Source organism: Lonchura striata, chromosome 1A, assembly GCF_050655825.1.
Source record: "Lonchura striata isolate lonStrDom1 chromosome 1A, ASM5065582v1, whole genome shotgun sequence".
In the NCBI taxonomy this organism is placed as follows: Eukaryota; Metazoa; Chordata; class Aves; order Passeriformes; family Estrildidae; genus Lonchura; species Lonchura striata.
The window spans coordinates 45,890,178-45,910,307 of NC_140741.1; the positions used below are offsets into that span (position 1 = coordinate 45,890,178).

Sequence of the window (20,130 nt, forward strand, 5' to 3'; positions counted from 1 at the left end):
CTAGTGACTGCTGTATTTCTTTTAAGAGAATCTTCAAGATTGCCTATGCCAGTGTTGACAAAGGGTTGCAGATCGTGATGTTTGAATGCTTAATGCTGATGCCCTTCTGCTGCTGCAGCCTTCCTGATGCCCCCATAAATGCCCCAGGAAGCTGACAGGATTTTGCAGTTTCTGGGCAGCAGTTACCAAATGGCTCTGCGTGCTGCAGGCCTACTGAACCCATGGCAGAGACTGAACATGAGGTTCCAGTGGGGACATAGTGCTTTGTACAGGGATCATGTGTCCAGGAGAGGCCAGCCCAAGGCAGGAGCAGCCCTGAGGTTGGCAAGAGGGTTGCAGAGGGAGTGAAGGTCTGCATATGAACAGGTGACAACTAGTGTTATGTTCCTAGAGGGCTGGGATTCGTCTGCTTTCTTTGGGATGGTGGTTGTAAGTAGAAAATGTAATAGGAAAGCAGAATGTCTTCTTACAGTATGGACCAGATCAAATGTCCGAGTCTTGTATCACTTCTCCCGTGTCAGGATAAGGTGTAATGCTAGAGACACTCTTATGTCCATGGTTGCAGGGTTAATACCAAAGAATTTATTTTGTTTCCCACTAGATTTGTTATCACTTTAGATACTTATTCATCTAAATTATGCAATTTCAGTATACCATATATAGTAGTTCAGAGCCATTAATGTCTACAAGGGATGTCTTTATTTTAAATTAGCAAACTATCCCTAATATTTTAAATTTTGCCTTAAAATGCATAATTAGGTGCCTTTCAAATGCTGCTGGCACCATCATAACTGTTATCATAACCTAGCTGCCTTGGTGTTGATCCTGGTTTCAGCTTAGAACAAGGCTGAAACTTCTCACTGAAGTTAACTATGCTCTTAAATCTATACCCCCTTAATTCAAGCCTAATAAACAATTGAAAAATTTTCAAGGAAAGAATTGATTTTCTTCCAGAAATCTAGGTGTTTTTAATGCTGATCTTCCGTGGTATGTGAAAGAAAAAACTGATTTTACCGTAATTTTTGATCTATGTAAAACTGAAAAAAAAAGTCAGAATTTCACATACCTTTTATGTCATTTGCAGAATTTCGGGGTTTGTCTGATAGGAATAGTATGTTTTCTTTGCCCTGGGCATTCATAATAGAGCTGCAAAACACAAGAGTAGGAAATGGCTTTTCATGAGACTTCTGTAAATGTCTCTAATATGCCTTTTATAATGATACCCCTGCCCAGTCTAAGCAAATAAATAGCATGATATTTGCTGAGAAACATATCTTGTACCATTTAATAGTTTAGCTTTATAACAAAATGCTCATGAAAAGAATGCAGAGTTGTGTAAGAGTATGTTGTTTGCTCTCAATAATGGGAGGAAATGCTTGTGATTTAATAGAGATTTTATTTTAGCAGTAGTGCTGGTGGAAGTATGTTCTGTGAGATGACAGTCTTTTCATACAACAGAGGAAAATAAATCTTTCATTTCACTAACTTGCTCATAGGACATCAATTTACTTGGCATTATAAGATTCAGGAAATCTCAAGATGAAAAGAACTGGGTTGGATGGTTAACTTTTCCGTTTAAGTATTGGATTCTTTTCTGCCTTGTTTCCTAATGGAGAGAACATAGTAATTCTGCAATTTAGAAGTACTGGGCTGTCAGTGTCACCTTATTGATTAATTTATAAACATTACAAATTACTTTACTGAATTAATTGCGTAGGTTATTTATATGTTCCAGTTCTGATGGCAGCAGGGATAGTTTTGACTTTGGAAGATTGGTTTTGTTTGGATTTACAAGCTGTAGCTCAAACATTCTTCTTCACATTGGTTTGCAGTGACGTCTTGCTAGTTAGTTCACCTCTACACTTATTTATAGCAGATTCATTCTGGTTGTATGTTCATTTTTCTGGCTTCAAATGGTGCCGTTATGGTTCAGCAACTACCACAAAATGCACATCCTGAAAAATCTTGATTGCTGGGTGGGCAGTAGCCTGCCTGTGCCTTCCTGGCATCTGCAGTTATGCTCTGTCTGAGCAGGAGATCTTGAATCCTCTCCATCTCCGGAAGGAAGTTTGAAACTCTCCCACTCTTAGGTGGGACCCCAAGTTTCAGTCCTCCAATGATAGGTTGTGGTTTCCTCACCAAGCCTAATTTATTCCCTAGACAGTGTAATTTTGGTCTTTTTGGAGCAAAAACACCCTGGATTTAGAACAAAACCTGTACTATGTAAGCTTTGGCTTTGAAAAGAGTAAAATGGTTTAAATGCAGTGCGTGTTTACTAAAGGTTTAGCCAGCACTGGATGATCTCAGATCCCTCTTTGGAGCTTCCCTCTTTGCGGCATTTCTTGGAGTGCTGACACTTGGGAACCTCTGGCACCTACTCCACTCTTTGTAGCAATACCCTGCTTATCCTGCCAGGTAAACCTTTGGGCTGCTTGTGCCAGCTTGTGTAAGGGAACATTGCACCTAATTAGACATAGAGAAAATTAATTCCTTAAGACTAACAGCTTGACCCATTGTATTTCTATGTTTGCTCTTCCCACAGCCCCACTGAGTTTCAGCTTTAAGGTGTACAATAACTGCTCTATTAGACAATGCAGAGTTAGGGAGTCTCAACAGCTGGCTTAGGTGCAGTGCCTTATCTATTTTTTTGCATAGCAGCCTAATTATTCATAGCTTTATTGTGTATCATTTCTGTTTCACAGCTTTTATTATCCATCTTTTGAATTATGGCTGATACATTAATGTTTGTTACTCCAGGGTCAGAATAGGATCCTATTATAGCATTTCTATTTACTATGCTGGACTCAAACAATACAACATGTTCTTCTTTATAACTACTTTGCAAAATTTGTGATACTTCTGTCTTTGTAGAAACAAAGAGTGATCTTTGCATCTACTGGAATTTTTTGAGACCTATGTGTACAGATAAACTGCTTCCATCATCTGCAATAAAATAGGAATTAATAGCCATTGAAAGGAACCACTCATAACAAAAGCTTAAACACTTGCAGCTAGAACAGAACGTGACAAAATCACAGTGAAATGTATGATATGCTAATGTTAAGTAGGGAAGAATTTAATGAGGCACTTGACCATTTCAGGTTAAACTGTTGATGACTCTAAAATGGCAAATGACTCATTAGTGAGCTACAATTAAAAAAAATTTTAAAAGGCGAAGGAGGAGAAGGAAAGTGGGTTGGCAAGCTGACTACACAAGGGCAAAAAAGGCTAAGGAGACCATACCTTGCAAGAGTTAGTAGAGCACTCACTGAGATAAGACCACAGTTTCATCCTGCCATGGCTGGTGGTTGTAGTTAAATCTGTTGTAGCTGGTCTCTGCAGATCTGGATTTCTTTCTCAGCTCAGCTGCATGGTTTGAACAATGTAAAGAAGGGATGGTACTTTCTTTCTGATTCTGCTAATGGTAAACTTCAGGAGAATGTTGTGTGTTACTCTGTATTTGCACATCATTTAGCACAGTGGGGTTTCTTCTCAGCTAGGGTTTCTGGGAGCTTTTATGCATAAGGAATAAAATATTTTTATCTACTTCAATTACTAAACCATGCACGTCCTTGAAAAAATGAAGACGACAGCTAAGTTTTCTTGTGCCATGGAAATAATGCACTTATCTTTTGTATTTAAATATACACTTGGTACTGAAGAATGTTAGCCTTGAATGGAAACATCCCACCAAATATTTCACACTCAAAACCTGCTTAGAAAGAGAAAGGGCTTTTAGTCCTCTAATGTGGAGTTAAGCTATTAAATTACGTTCATGAATCTCATTGAAAAAATAACATCAAGATGCTGTCACTATCGGTACACCTCCAGGGTATTCACATCAAAAATGTTCTTTGCAGGGGGCACTGTCTAATCAGGTGAGCTGTAGTTTTTTCCAATTGACAGAGCTAGGCAAAACCTTCTAATTACAGAGTGCAGTAGAAATCTTCCAAGGGATTTGAGTGAAATCAAGCTTCTCTTGTAAGTATCAGCATTCTCTAGAGAAAGCCTCTTGCTGATTTGCACAAGAAACCCCAGTTTTTCCTCTCTATAATAATAGGGTATCAAGCTGGTGTGTTGTAAAATACAGCAGAAGTAATGTGTCTCCTTTATGAGATCACTATGGTATATTCTCTTCTACCTACTTTTCCAGAGTCATACTAGGAGCCTATGCTCCTAGTTGGATTAGCTGCTCTGATGGAAGCAATCAGATTGTCTCCATCATATTACAGAAATAAAGACGTTCCTCGTGCATAATTGCCATTTATAGAATCACAGAATATCCTGAATTGGAAGGGACCTGAGATACCACACAGGGCAACCTAAAAGTTAAACCATATATTACCACAAGTGTGTTGTCCAAATGCTTCTTGACTCTGACAGGCTTGGGGCCATGACCGTTTTCTTGGAGTTTTTGATAGTGCTTGACCACACTCTGAGTGCAGGACTTGTTCTAATACCCAGCCTGAACATCATCTAATGTCCTGATGGTACAGAAGGGAAAGGAACCACGTCTTAGGAAAGAAGGTGAAGAGGAACACATTTCAGTGAAAACTGCTCTTAACTGCAGAACACTTAGGAATAATAGTCACTGGGAGGCAGCTACACAAATTACTCTGTTGGCAGCAGGCTGTTTATACCCAAACTCCCTCCTGGAGCTCTCCATCCTTGAACAATAAGGAGTTAGGATTCAATGGCAGAAGCATGTACTTGTGCTCAGAGTCTTATGTGCCCTGTAACTCCAGTGCTCACAGGAAATGACCATAAAGAGTGCATGTTTTGCAGACACGTGAATGACCAAGCTTCCTGTATGGTGGAGCCCACCAGTTCCACCCTTTCCATTAAAGGCTGTGTGGCCTACCACAACATTAGAATTGGGAACTACTGTGCTGTTACCTAACGCAGTACTTGGAGCTTCTGTGACAGGCTTCATGATTCTCCAGTTATAGCTGAGCCCTTTGAAATAGGGTGTTTCCTGTAGAAAATAATGTCCTAGCTGGTAAAAATCATTGAGATATGTACAAACTATTTGAGTCTCTTTCTTCTTCCACTTTTAATGTCTGGTTGTATTCAGCAATTGTCCCTGAGGTGTCTGTAGCTGTGCTGCTTCCTCATATGTGAGGTAATAACTTGAATTTGTTGACAGTTAATGCTCATGTGTTAAGTATGTTCTGTCTTTAGCAAGTTCCAAAGAGCATACTGTTGGTTGATAGTAACTGATGTCTTCATCTATGATTCTCAGTTTCCTTTCTTGTCACTTTTTGTCCAGGAAGAAGAAAGGTAATGACAATTGTAGTGTTCATTGTGAGAGGCAAGACCTTGTTCTGGGTATTACTAGACCTTATGAAGTTGAACTTGATTATCTACAGGTGTGAAGGTGAAGAACCGCAAGCGAGGACTTACCTCCTTCAGCAAATGTGGTTGTAGAACTTGCTTTGGTTTCATTGATGCAAAATTGGATCTTAAATGAATGGTAGTCTCTTCATTCTTACATGTTTGTGTTGGCTTTAGTTTTTCCTTATTTTCTGAACTTAATTTTTTAAATAATAATTCATAGAGCAGTTTAAAAACCCAAACATAAAAACATGATGAGAGCTGTAACCATCTTTGAAATGTTGAAAGACTCATGCACTGGATTTGTATTGGACTGTTAGTGGTACCTTTTGCAAGACCTGTTGTGTCTCTGAATTGCTTGTCTTGGATCTTAAATGTCTTTCTGCATATATGAAAACTAAGATGCTTAAGTGATCTCTTGTGAGATTGACTAAATCCCAACACATGAAAAAATTTCCTCTTCCTAATGGTAACCTTTCAACAAAAGAAGACATTACCGTTTTAATTATTCTGGGTTTATTTTTTAAATATAAGAATGTCAACATAGTGCTGCCTGGGACACTTGGAAGTCTGGCTCTTTGCTCACATTGCGTCACACTGACACATAGCTCTGTTAAAACCCAAATATTTCTGTTTGCAGTTTGGAGCCCCCTCTTCTTGGATTTGGGGAGCATGGCCCTCTCCTTTTTGTGGGGGTCAGGTTTTCCTGAGTTATTGACCAACTGAAGAGTGAGCGCACTGGAAGTGCCTGTAGCCCCACTATTGAATGAATAACTCTGTTATTCATGTTGGAAATACATGTCTATTCATGGGGTTGTGGCTGCATAAGAAATTTTTACATTGTGTGTGAAAGTTTTTGTTGAGGTAACTGTAAGTAGGATTTGATGATTTGATGATTCTACTATAAGCATCTAAAATAAATTATGGTTTAGAAAGTGGGCATCACTTTTGCATTGAAGTTCATGCTTGCTTTTCTGAGTTCCTGAATACAGTGGAATTCTACAAACACAATTATGCTGGGATAGTAAGAAGCTGTCTTAAAATTTGAAGTTCTTAAATATGCAAAGCTACCCAGCAGCATTACAGTTTGTCTTTCTTCAACCCACTTCCCATTTTCCTCCCAAAAGCTTCAGATGATGATTTGTTTTCTCTCAGCATAAAAAGAACTTCCATGTTTGTATTCTTTAATGTTCAGAGTTTTATCCTGTTTTCCCAAGTAAAGATGTACCATGAGATCCTGCTGTGTCCGTCTGTTCAGCTGCCTGTGCTCCTCTCTCGAGCACCTTTTCAGCTGGAGGGCAGATCTCAGCCACACAGGTCAGGGGGTCAGCAGTGTGAGAGACAGGATGCCCCTGAGAGCCTTTGCAGTGTGCATCGCTGTCTGTAGGAAGGAGAGTTTATTCCTGTTTCAGCTGAGGGGTGAACTAATTAGCTCATCTTTCATTAGCTATCAGGAGACAGAAACAAACAGGTTACATCACTTCTGCTTTTGTTTTTCCCTTTCCTCTGCCCTTGCCTATACTTTTTGCCGTTCGTTTCCCCTCTCTGAACAATGTCACTCTCTGGGGAGATCCTGTTTTTTATCATCCTGTTATTTTGACCAATACTCTGTCTTTGCTCCACAGCTGCTTATCTTTTGAACTTTGCTTGCCTAAAAATTATGGAAGATGCTGCAGGGAAACCAGATGGGAGTCAGAGAAGTCATTGAAGCTGTGAGGTCTGTCAGGAAATGGGAAACTCAGGTTGTATTGTGGGGGTTCTCTGCTACAAGGCTGGAACCACTGAAAAGTCTAATTCTGCCATCCTATACTCAAGTAACTAATCCTAATTTGTAGGCTCATATGCTCAGGCTCTCAGAAGCCAGCAGAAGCTATCTGTGTTTGTAAAGATTGCTGGAGCAAGTCCTTATTTGGAGAGAAAGATAAATGGTTTCTTTCCTTTGAAACTGCTGCCAGCAGAAGCAGACTGCACACACTGAGAAAAAAGTTGTACTTTGGGGAGCTAATCGCTTGAATGTTCAACACATGGCTAAGTGGTAAACTTTAAGTGGATTATGTTTCACTGAATTGTTTTCCCTGTTTGGGTTTTTTTTTAATGTCAAATATATCACAATGTTATTTATGAAGACATGCCTTCGAGTAGAACCACAAACACTTACAGGGACACTTGCTTCAGACAACATATGGCAAATCCTATGAATTATGCACAGCCAACATACGGAGAATGGAGACAGCCTAAGGAAATGATTAGACCTGTTACCCTAGCAGTGACTGTACATTATTTTCACTTGACTGGGAAAAATGGAGTTTTATTCTAGGTTGGGCCTGAGATTGTTACTGCCAGGTGCAATATATTAACATGCATATTAATATTTAATAGTTTCTAGGAAATGTGGTAGCTTAGTTCTCTTCTGTGCTAAACCATGTTTCTGGTGTGGTTGCTACAGTCTTGTTGCAAGAGTAGCAGCATAAAAATAGATCTCAATTTTTGAAAGTAAATGTAAGTTACACACCAGCAAATATTCCATGCCAGATGGGTGGCTTTCATCAAGTTTGCATTTACCAATTCTTGCTTTTCTTGTTCTGAAGAGTAGATTATAAGATTTTACCCTCAGGTTGATTGCATTGTTCCACCAACAGGATTTGTTCATCCTCCAGTGGAAATGCTATTAGTAAAATGCTGATGATGCAGAGTTTGGACTCTTCTAGGGTAAAAAGCCCAAAGGTTTTTAATTTAAATTCTGGCTCTGCTTCTGAGTGTTGTCAGATGTCTTCCATAGCAGCTACTTCCTGAAAAAAAGGACCTAAAACTGGCTTGTCACACTACAGCCTAGCCCACAGCACTTCACTGAAACTCTAAAAGTGCCCATGGGTGACTAGGCTCCGAGGACATTTGGCCCAGCTGTAGACGTCAATACTGGGTGGCCTTGCTGCTCCCAAAATTTCTATTCTAGTTTAAAAGAAGTCTGGAGGTGATATTTTAAGTTTAGATGATTCCAGTTTGCATTACAGAAGTGAACACCTTCTGAAGCTTCATCTGTTGATTCAAGTATTTCAAAACCAAAGAAGCAGAATTCATAAAAAAAAATTACCTTACTTTACATCTATGTGTCAGAGCACAGTATAATAGCCTTCACTGTGGAGAATTCACTAATGCTTCACAACATGCCTATGCAAAAAAATTTCAGAAAAGCTTTTACCTCTTCTGTGGTAAGAAACGCCTCGGTCAAATGATGAATAACATTATTAGTTTCAGAAGGGGAAATTCATAGGTAAATCTTCATGGCCATGTGTCTAGGCCGTATGGTGAAAGGTGTTTATCTGATTGATTCTCTTTCTGAAAATTCAGGTCAACTTCCTTTATGAGGAGTTGAAGTGAACATGACTCTTCTCTATTAGAAACCATAATATTTAGAGCAGTGCTACCTTTCTCTGTCTAGGTTTATGCTAAGGCCTTTGTGTCCATAATGATGTGCAAGACTAATAGATTTGGATTTCATGTCCAGCTGTATATGATGTAACTCTTAAAATGTTTTTAATTTATTTAAAGCGATGCCTCTAAAAATTGAGATCCTAGTTTTCCTACAAGTCTAGATGTTTTCAGAGTTTGATTATGAATCTGGAATCTGGGATCTTGGATGATTTTGCTTTCTTGTTCATCATATCAGCATCCACACTACAAGAAGATCAGGCAGTTCTGCCTTTTAGAGTATTGAAAAAAAGCCATGTCAAAATTCAGCATAACATTTGAAAAATCTAAAATCAGAATAGAATATCGTGATAATATCTTTCAAAAAGCTCTGACTGAATCAATCTTCCCCTGTGTTATATTAAGTGAGATCAAGATTTTCCAAGAGAAAATTTATTTCAGTGTCTTTTCAACCACCTTAGCTTTTGCTCTGATGCTCCTGCTGGGCTTTTACTAGCCTTACTTCTGGATATCTTGATGTAAATAAGAGTTTCTAAAATGGAATAGTGCTTTTAATGGTAATATTAAATACCGTGATTGTTGTAAAAAATACAAGTTTTAGGATATAAAGATGCAATGGACTTGGAAGTAAGTGAACAGAAGGCTTATTTGTACATTGGCACAATGACCTACGAGCTAACCCTGCAGACCTGCTGACTGCTACAGTACAAGTCACCAGACAGGCTTGTAATCACAAAAATGGCCTTTTACTTTTGAAGGCAATATGTTTTTCCTCTACAGGAGGCAATGAGTGTAGGACCCTACATTTTAGAGGCACTTTTTATTGAGAGTCACAGATGGCTTTATTTCTGTTGCTCTGAGGATTTGAACTTCAGCTTAGGGATTTTCCACAATACCTTTTCCACTCTGAAAAATGCAGTCACCTTGTTGAGTTTCTTCAGACAAGTTGAAATGTTGAATTTTGACAATAAACTGCTAGTGACTAACTCAGATATTTGGTTTGCACACTGAAGGCAGCATTGCACATAATTTCCTCATTTCATCCCACAGATATCTGCATATTTGAATTGTAGAAATGGGCTTCTGGACACCCAGAACTAAACATTTTCCTTAAGGAGCAGGAGGAAGTTATTAGTATGCAGACTCACAACAGAGCTTTTAAATGAGATGTTTCAGAAGTACTACAGTGTGCAGGTAAACATGTCTCTTCTTTCCTCAGTAATCAAATTGTTCACCTTCCTCCTAGATTTCTTTTGCCATCAAAGCCAGGCATTGTGTCTGTCAGCATGCTATGGGGCCAAGCCTATAACTTGCAGGAGGAGCTGGTTTGGGTGTCAGAACCACTCTGATGGCTCCTTATGCTGCTACTTAGTTGTTTCTTAAGTGCTGTCCCTTGATTCCTGTGGTGGGACCTCAGACAAGTCCTCTTCCCCATGCCTGCCTTAGTGCCTGGGCACTGCACCAGCATACCAGTAGCTGCCTCACTTCATACAGTGTAGGATTTTGCTGTGGTATTAACTGCATGTGTTCTAAGAAGAGTGGCCTCTGTGAGTCACAGCAGACAGGCAGGAAGAGATGAGATGAGATGTGATGTATAACCCTTCTTCCCAGCTCTTGACATGCTAAGTAGCCTGAGGAAAGCCAAGGAGGAAAAAATGAGAGGGAGGGTAAGGGACTGAAAAGTGAGCTTCCAAGATAGACAACCATGTCTTTGTAGCACAAAAAGGAGAGGACATGAGGGACAGGAAGAATAGCACTGAGACAGGATAGGCACCTGGCACTTGGCTGTTTGGAATATGGTAGATCAGAGCAGGGGGTCCATCACATGCTCCACTTTGATGACCAGCAGCCAGTGTGAGGTCATGACAGTCACCTGAAACAACAGCAGTGCATCTTAGCTCAAAAGATTAGACGGTGAAATGCTCTTCAGTTTCTTGGCTTTTGATCCCTGTGCATTTCACTCTGATTTAGTTTTCTCTTTTCATTTACAGTGTTGATTCCCCTGGAGTTTTTCATCTTTATTTTGGGGAGTATGTTTTTAACATGTCAATACAGCCCTCGAAAACCCGTAAGTTCAAGTCACAGGATGACTCCCTCTGATGGCGTGGAGATTGACTGAGTCAAAGTTGGTGGTGTTTCTTTAAGATTGAAAATGATAGGGGAAATCAAGCCAGGCCAACTGAGCTCTGTGGAGAGGCAATTCTGGGAAGATTATCACCCCATTAGAGCTTCTCATTCTGCCATAGTTATGGGCTTCTCATTACTGTGGTTTTCTAGCTATCATCTTACACCTGGAAAGCATTAATACAGGATTCAGTTCCTTGTAGCATCCCTTCAAATGCATTTGTTTATGGAAGTAAGTTATCTGTTGCATTTGATGTGACATAATAATTATAATTCCTTTCTCCTGAGACAACTCCTTGTTTTGTTCTTATGAATGCTTTCTTTGACACAGCATTTCCTTTCTGATATGCATTTGTTTTATAGTTTTAAGTCCCTTTGAACAAAGGGAATATTTAGTTTTATTCCTTATTTAGTTGCCATAATTACAGTCTCTCCTGATTAGTGTGTTTGTAGGCATTTATAACTTCTTTTGTGTTAGCATTCCAACATCTGCACTTGGCATTCCAGCATCAGCTAAGTGCATCTGATCCATAGTAAGTGCTGGCTATCATCTGCTGTAGAGCTCTTAAGCAGTTGCCTTAGAACATCAAATATAGTGCATTCTATCCCTAACAGAATATAAAACAAGTTGAACAAATTGGAAAGACCAGTAGAAATAACGGAAGTGTTGCTGTAGTCAAAAAAGGTATCCCACTGGTACAGGAGAGGTTGTCTCAAGTCAGTCTGATTTGGTGCACAGCAAGGAGCCATGTTTCTACTTCTTCAGAAACCAGCAGTATGTGTCTCTGTCTGGCATATTTGTAGTAACCAACTGGTGACCTGGCCAAGCTCCTGCTTGACAAATCCATCCGTTTCAGGCATTGATGCATGGGCTAATGTATCCAACCTTTCACTAGAGGGAGAAGCCTTGAGCAAGGCCATGGATCAATGTCCTACTTCCCTGGGACTAGCAGTTTCAGAGAGCCAACTCATGTCATGGGAGTCTTTTCTCTCTCTCCAGTAAAAATAACCAGACCTACAGGAAAAGGTATTTCCTTTTCCTCACACTAAGTAACATCCTGACACTTCCATGTCTCAGGCATAATGCACACATGAAGAAGCAATTATATGACAGACAGTTTCCTCCCCAGCTTTCTCCATTATTCAATTGCTTCACATTCCCATGTCCTCTCAGCACTGGCTGATCTGTCCCTTAATGACAGGTGTCCCAGGACCCTCAGGACTGGCAACCTGCACAAAGATGGTGGACAAAGTATCCACTCTGGGAATTGTAGCTGCTCTGAATTCCCTGCAGGAGGATTTATTTCGTGGCTGGCTGCATGAGGAATATTGGGTTCCTGTATCTTAGTTACTTAACATGGGTGCTTGCCTTCCAGAGGCATAGAATCCTGTGGATTGCTGCTCTATACTACTGCAAATCCAATAGTGAGGTGGATTTGTTAAATGGTGGTCTGATCCACAAACCAAAAGGAAATTCTTCCACAGGAAATACAGTGAAATGTGTGGTTGTTACTACTGCAGACTTTAGGCAAGAGAGTCATTTATCAAGCAGGAAGCCGTATCATCCTTCTTGTTAATGCTTTACACATGCATTTTTGCTCAAGTGCTTGACAATATCCACTGTATTTTATGGCTGACAGTAATAGAAATTGTGCCTGTGCTGTAGGATTTGGACTGAAAGACAGCAAACCCTTGCCATTAGTGCCATTACTCTTGCCAAGGCATCAGAGTGTCACTTCTTGGGAAATGTATCCTTGCAAGTATTTCACCAGGGTGTCTAATGCACAGCTGACAGATAAGACAGTGCCTGTGCCTGGCACTGTGAGAAACAGCTCAGCACATAATCAGATGACAGTGTATCATGCAGGGCAAACAGGACTTTTCTTACTCTATTTTTCCTTTCATGTGTGACCACATATCTGACTAACTTAGGTAAATTTTCATTCATACACCACTGTGCCTGAGTGCAGTTGTTGTTTCCGCCTCTCCCTGATTCCTGATATGGGGTGCTGCTGGTTCTTGTGTGAGGTGCTAGAGAGCTGCGTTCCAGTGCGAAAAATGGTTTGTATGGAAATAAATGGTTTGGAGTCATCACACCCTTTTGGCAAGAGGGAGGTTTCTCTGGTTTCCCTCTGTCAGCAATGGAGAGAGTAGCAGCTCTCCCAGGGAGCAGAGCAGAGTGCAAGGCACTTGGCTGCTGCTCTGAATCAGTGGCTAAAAGAGAAGCAGGGTGAAAGATGAACTCTCTTAAGCCAGAGTGATAATGTAACCCTATTACAAGGGAACCTGCGTGGATGAAAAACAATCCTTACCCGCAATTCCCTCACTTGATTTTTTTTTTCCTGGTTGGATTCAGGCCTTGGTCTGACAGATCATGCAGCCTCATGTATCTTATCTGAGGAGGGGATGACCAGCCAGGGAGAGGAGGGAAGGTGGGCCCATATATTTCCTTAACAGCCCACAGTTAATCAGCTAAGAGAGATCAGCCAAAGCTGCAGTCCTTCTGCAGTTCAGGTCCCATGACTATTCTGGTTTGCAAGTAGCCTTCTTAGCCTCCATCATACATTGCTTTCCTACTCTTGAGTGGCAGCGGTGTAGTTGCAGTGAGAGCTGATATGAGGGATAATCTTTTTTACCTTGTTACTTTTTAGTGAGATCAACACCCTAAGCACACATAACACATGTTAGCACAGATGCACTGCTCTCGATCCAGCTTAGGCCAGCTTAAGTTGCACCTCTGCAGTGTGCAAAGGGCAGTCAGATGGAGACTGTTTTACAGCAAGTGCTGTAGCCAATAAGGTTTCTCCTCTCTCATAACACCAAATTTGCTATAATATGAATAATAATTCTAATTTTGATAGTGGCTGGAGTATATAGGATACCTGTTGGGTTTTTGTTCTGCTGGATTTCCTTTTTCCTCAAAGAACCACATAGGTCTTGCTTCCAGAGCACGAAGGTGCACTTACCTTCCCCTTTCATTGCTTTATCTGAATGTCAGAGCTTGGGTTTGCCTCCCAGTCTGAGGTCAGCTGGATTTTAGGCAGTGAGAAGTGGCCCATGATAGAGAAACCATGGCCAAATACAGTTCTGTCAAACTGGAAGGTTCTGCTTTTATTCACAGCAACAACTCTTAGACAGCTTCATATTGAGATAATACTCTTCCATTTAAAAGTGCTTTCTTAAAAAAGTACTTTTAAGTCCTCTGTAACAATCAAACTTCTTACTGGAACGTTGCTTACTAAAAAACACCAAGCAACTCATTTCTTTGCTCTTTTTCTCTTCTAAGGAAGTTTAAAAATTATGGTACAAAAACATTTTGAGTGAATAAGGTACAGGGCCTTATTGCACTCTGTTACAGAACAAGGTAAAACATCATCTGAAGTCACATGAGAATCTAGCAAAAACTGAGACTAACTGTTACATTTGTACTGTCTTCATCCTCACCCAGGCAGCCTCTGTCTTTCCTGCATTAGTTATGGCATTACTACCACACAAAACGCACATTGTTCCTCTGTGTGCAGCATTTGTCAAACAGAGGTTTGAGATTTAGATGGACACGTTTGATAGAAAGGTCACCATTCTGTGCTGCACAAGAATGAGCATGACTGCGCATCCATTCATTTGATCAATACTTCTGCTGTTGGGAGCTGTAAATGGCTTTCTAGACCAGACCTTAACAGTGGATGTCTCATATTAAAGATGGTGCAATATTCTGCATTTTTATGCAGAAAAGGTACAGTTTTCTTAGCTGACCTGGCCTTTACTTTTTATATTTCTTCTGAAGTAGCACACCTGTATTATGATGTTTGTGTACAGTCTTTAATAAGGAATGTCATTAATGTCACAAAATCTTGTTCTGTGTTTGTACAGAAGTCTTTTTCAATCTTTCCGTTCAAAATCTCATTTATTCATCAAAGCAGATTCTTCTGTCCTCTGATGCTCATCCAAATGTTTGTCATGTAAGCTGCCTGCAATGGAGCAAATTATTCTGCTCCTCCAATTTTTTTTTTAAAAACCCCAAAAACATATGGGGAATACAGAGGGAGCATATGCCTTCAAAGTAAAACATCCTGGTAAATAGAGAGGAGCATCCTCAAACCAGTGTGTTGTACATAGCTCTCTGGTGCCTGTATAAAAAGATACTGGAAGTATTTTGTTTTACTCCCAAACAATTAAGGTTCTTGCTATCCCTCCCTCCCTGCATTCAGAGAACATCAGCGGAAATTCTTGAGCTACGGCAGCATTTATCAGGATGTCCATATAGGGCAATGGGAATACAGTGAAGGCATCCAAAAACCCATTTCATAAAGGAGACCTGAAACTGTTACCGAGGTAATTTTGGATTCATTTGCATGGGGACATCATCCTGAAGTCACCCATGCATAGAGGAATCCATAGGAAGGATGCAGGTGGTGGTGAATCCAGCCTAGACCCGAGGCAGATGTATTTGGCATTATAGGAGCGGTGACTGGCCAGACAGTGTGTTCTCTTGCATAGCTAATGAGTGCAGGTTTCTAATAAGAGCCAGGGTCTTGAGACGTGTCACTGCGCTGAGCTGATGGAGTATGCACTGTACGGCAACACAAGGAACAAGGACAGCACTTTGTCTTATTATATCTCAGTGAACCAATGCAGAGGTCTGAAGGTGCAAATTGGAAAAAGTCTGGCACTTGGAGAATATTGTCAAGTATTGAGAGTCTTGTCAAGTATTCCCCTGCCAGATGCAGTCTCTGCCAGGCTGCATATTCTCCCGGATCTACTATTGTTACTTCACTGAAAGCTTTTATTTCTTGCCTTAACTTTCCTTTGGTAGCAGTTGTTTAGATCTTTTTACTTGGAGATTTAAATGATAAAATTTCTGTCTAAATCAAACTGACTAATGGCATATTAAGAAAAAAAATCAGAATTTCCTTAGTGCAGGAAATTGCAAGGTTTGGAGCTTTCATTTACATCTTAATTACAAGCTTTTTATAAATTAAAAGACTGAAACTTTGCAGAGGAGGGAAGTTTTTAATTAAAATTATTAGGTGTTTTAGAATTGGAATATGTTTGTTCTCCTTTGTTAAATCAGAGTGCTTAAAGGCTTTCCTGATTTGTTTTGATTTTTAAATTTTAAATTGCCTCTGCCTTCACAGTGCTTGCATCCTTGTGGGTAAAGATATGCTTTGAAAGTGTCTTTCCTTTTCCTGCATAACGTGGGTGGATCTGCAGCACTGGCAATGGTACTTCCTGCATGAAGTGCTCAGGAGAGAGGCAGGCTCTCCACCTTGGTGCTCCCAGCAGAACACCTATGGGGACGGAGAGGGACAGAGGCAGGTGAAGCTGCGTGACACCCTTGATACAGGATGGCAATGAGGAGGTGCTTTGAGAGGAAGGATCTTTTTTGAAAGTCCTAAGTGTCCTACCTTGAAATGGAACTCTGGTGCATTTCTATTGAAATGCCACTTTTATGTCTAACCTTAGTGATGATTCAAGAAACAACTTAATTATTCAGCAGAGTTAAAATGTTGCAGATGTGCTCCTTACTCGAAGGGCATGAGATAGGTCTTCAGTTACCATCTAATCACGTTGCTTCTGTCAGAGACTACACTAATTCTGGGTGGCTTTTCTGCCCTCTCTGAGGAGCTCAGGCAGCTTGTTTGGCTTGAGTATGAACTGCTTGTAGGTCTTCTGGAAAACTTTTTCCTAGGAAGCTGGCTTACAACCAGCTTTTTCTATACAGGCTATTGGCTTTTCTGATCTGAGTCTTTCCTTAGAGAGTGCCGTATACCTCTGTGGCTAGAGGACTCTCTCTGTGGAAAATAGGCAAAGCTTGCTTGGCTCCTTGGGAAGAGGCTGAGCTCCACAGCCTAGCTGGGTACCATATGCAGTGGTCTTTCTGAACCAACGGACGCTTTTGCCTATTCCTGTATCTAAAACAAATTTGTAAATAGAGGTCTAGGGGAGAAAAGTAAGTCTTGTTGTAACTCCTTGGTAGATTTCTATATTTGCAAATTTCTACAATTGACGCAGTTTTAGGCATGATTGTTTGCTCTCCAAGCAAATTAATTTCGTTTGGAAGTTGGACGAGGGGGTTCATGCTGAGTCTAGCTGGACTCATCTGGGTGTTACAGTTCTATTGAATCTTCTGACAAGCCTTTCTTCATGCCTGAAGATCTTTATTTTCTCAAATTCTGACCTCATTGGTTAAAGCTAATGCTAATTTGCAATGAAACTGGGTTTTGCAGACAGGGGAAGAACCATTACCTGGAACAGTGCATCAGAAAGAATTAACTTGCAGAATACTTAAATACTGAGCGCTTTCTGCCTTTACATTCCGTTCTAGATAAAGGGTTCTGTTTTTTTTTCCTTTAAAGTAGACAAAAGTAAATGTTGCTCAAACCCCTTTCACAGCTGCTATCTTATTCTTGTTGACTATCTTATTCTTGTTCTTCATAACCTGAAAGTGTGTGTAAACAAGTAAAAACACATCTCCAAGTTTTGATGACATGCTTGTTTAGAATTTGTATCTTGACTTTGGACTCCTGTGATTTGGACCTTGCTGTTTGTAGTAAGGGTGTGTTGAGAAATACAGCATAGGGCACCAGGATCATATGGTTTGCAGCCCTGTGCGAAGGTGGAATGAAATTTATAGTAATAGTCTTGTACCTTTTTGAGCAGTATTTCTGGACATGCCCACAAACAGGTCATGGCAGCTGTAGGTGGGCAGCTGCCCACAGACTGCTGTGGTTTCACCATTCATGTTTGATGTGTCTCAGCTGCAGTCTCCTCGGAGCTTGGCACTGTGTTCAAGCCCTGAGCAGGTGTGTGGGCATTGGACACAGGAGCTGGGTTATGTATGGCTGCCCTGAGGAAGGTGCAGCTAGTTGTGAAACGGTTGTTGTTGCATAGAGAAGCCACAGATGAGGTCTTTTAGATAATATCCAGCTTGGACATGAGTAATCTACAGTTTTAGACTGAGTCAACTGGATGACTTGAATTTCATGCAAAGGTAGTCTTTTCTTTGTGATTTTTACATGTCAGGGTTGTGACAGATTATCACCAACGTAACAAAGCAGTAGATTAGCACTAAGATGAAAATGTCTATCCAGGCAGAGAAGACAGGACTGATGCTTCATTATGTACTGTTGCTGAACTTTGACAGATTAGTTGCAGAAAGGAAGTTGCAGTGAAAATGCATGTTTTGCAGAAACTGGAAAAAAATCCTTTTCAGGTGGTTTATCTGTATTTTTGTGCTTTTTAATGTTTGTTAATAGATTTTAAATGGAACAGGGGTAGAATAATTTGAGGCAAAGGACTGCAGGCAATTTGAGGTGAAGGATTGCAGGTAACTTGAAACTAAAGGTCTAAGCTGGGTCTAAGTTATCCACTATCTGTTGATAAGCTTAGGTAACTCCAGTGTCTTGCCACCGTAGTTTTCTTTTCCAGGAACTGACCTGGTTTCTCCTTATCTCTCTACCTGTCTTTGTCCTCTAAATATTTCCAATGAGAACTTCAGTAACTTATGTGGAAGTAGGAATTTGCTTGCCTAGGACACAGTGGCATCTCTGCTCCCCCTTCCCTTACCAGGAGATGCTCTCCAGCCCTTTGTTCACAGTAGCCTTTTCAGGCAAAGGGGACAGATTCTTGTCAGCAGTTTGGCCATTGCAATTTGGCATTTCATCTGGCCTGAGTAGGTGTGTACTGCCACACTTTGACTTTTTGGTCTTTACTTTATTCTTCTGTTTCAACTCTTTTCCCAGTGTTCCTGACTGACTCAAACTCATCTTTGGTTTAAAAAAATAAAAGGCCCTAAAGTAAACATCTGGAAATTTAGCACTGTTGTAAAACAAGTATCAGGAGTATTCAGAGTATTTCTGAGTAGGGAAACTTAACCCAGGATAAAGCCTCCTTTGGCGAATTGTCAGAAGCCTGTGAGACACATGTTGCTTGCTGGCACGTCTGATTTGTCCTTCCAACTACCCTTGCTTTTTTCCTCGGTTGGTATCTGTGTTTATTGCATTTATTATTTCCAAAAATGTTCCCCTAGTATTTTGCTTATGGTTGGATGATGATCTTCTTACAGGGTGGTAATTCCATCTCCATTGTAGATGTCACATCTTTCATTTCTTCACTAAATTGTGCATGGCCTTCTGTGACTTGCCAAACAGTGTTTTTTCCCAGAATAAAGAATAACTATCTTCACAGGTTACCGCTTTGCCATCCAGCTGCTATGGCTGCTGATGTGCTTCTCAGAGCTAGAACTTCATGCTTACAAAACATCAAGATTCAATTTCAGTTTAGCCAGGGAAAAAGAGCCTAGGAGCTACAGCTACTGCCTTGACCATTGCAGTTCTTCTCCATTACTCACTCCAATGCAGCTTTTGCTTCCAGAATGTCTATTTCCAAATGGAGATAGGCTAGAAACATAGGCAATAATAGGGGTTTTATAGCCTTTTTTTATAAAGGAATTCTGAACTAAGCACGTGAAGCATTAATCCCTTGGCCATTCAGTGAAGGTGCCCTAAGTGGCACATATGTTTCCTACAGCTGTTTTTGGTGTCTTTGCTTCCATTCAGCAATCATCAAAGCCCTGCTGGAAACCCTAATCACCCATATATCTGTTGGAGAGAAACATTTGCAGAATACACAAAACAGTGAATTAATGCAGCTACTGGGTTCTACAAATCATCAGCTTTAAGTTTTGTTCATTCTGTTATTTCCTCTCATTTAAAAAATGGGAGTGATATTTTTCCTTTTTTTTTTTTTTTTTTTTTTTTTTTTTTAAACTTCTGACAGATTGAAAAAGACTGTTTCCAGGAGACCTGGAAATATACAAATTATTTTACCCCAGAATTCATTTACTAGCAGATACTATTCTTCGTTTTACTATTGAGTGAGTAAACAGCAGTTACCTACAGTCTTGCAGGATTTTTTTTCTATTCCCATTAGCAGGAACCTGGGGCAGGGGGGAGGAGGGGGAGGAACACTTTCTTCTCCTGCTACTGTAACAACTGAAGATAAATTTAATTAAATGTGGTCCACAATCCAATTTATACTTCTCTGTAGCAGAAAGAATAGCTCTGTGACAGTGAAGGATTTGTTTTTTCCCAGATGCTGTTAGTGGAATTTGAGGCTCTGAGTAATTGGGTTCAAAACCATCCTTTAAGGTAGGCATTTTATTTTCTCACTTAGGCATTACACCTTCTACCAAATCAGAGCAGCACATAGACAAATGTATTTGAAGCATGGCAGAATTCATCT

The 20,130-nt window shown here is 40.2% G+C and overlaps 1 protein-coding gene across 4 annotated transcripts in view; it reads left to right on the top strand.

The window, feature by feature from the left end:
• The window catches only part of SRGAP1 (SLIT-ROBO Rho GTPase activating protein 1), a 138,825-nt gene that overhangs the window by 37,628 nt on the left and 81,067 nt on the right, over positions 1-20,130 (top strand). The window contains exon 1 of one of the 4 annotated variants that reach the window (XM_085568631.1): positions 9,829-9,957. The exons of the other annotated variants lie outside the window; for them this stretch is intronic. The gene's annotated coding sequence lies outside the window, so the exon portion shown is untranslated. Of the gene's footprint in view, positions 1-9,828; positions 9,958-20,130 lie in introns of those variants that run through there. 4 annotated transcript variants of the gene reach the window in all.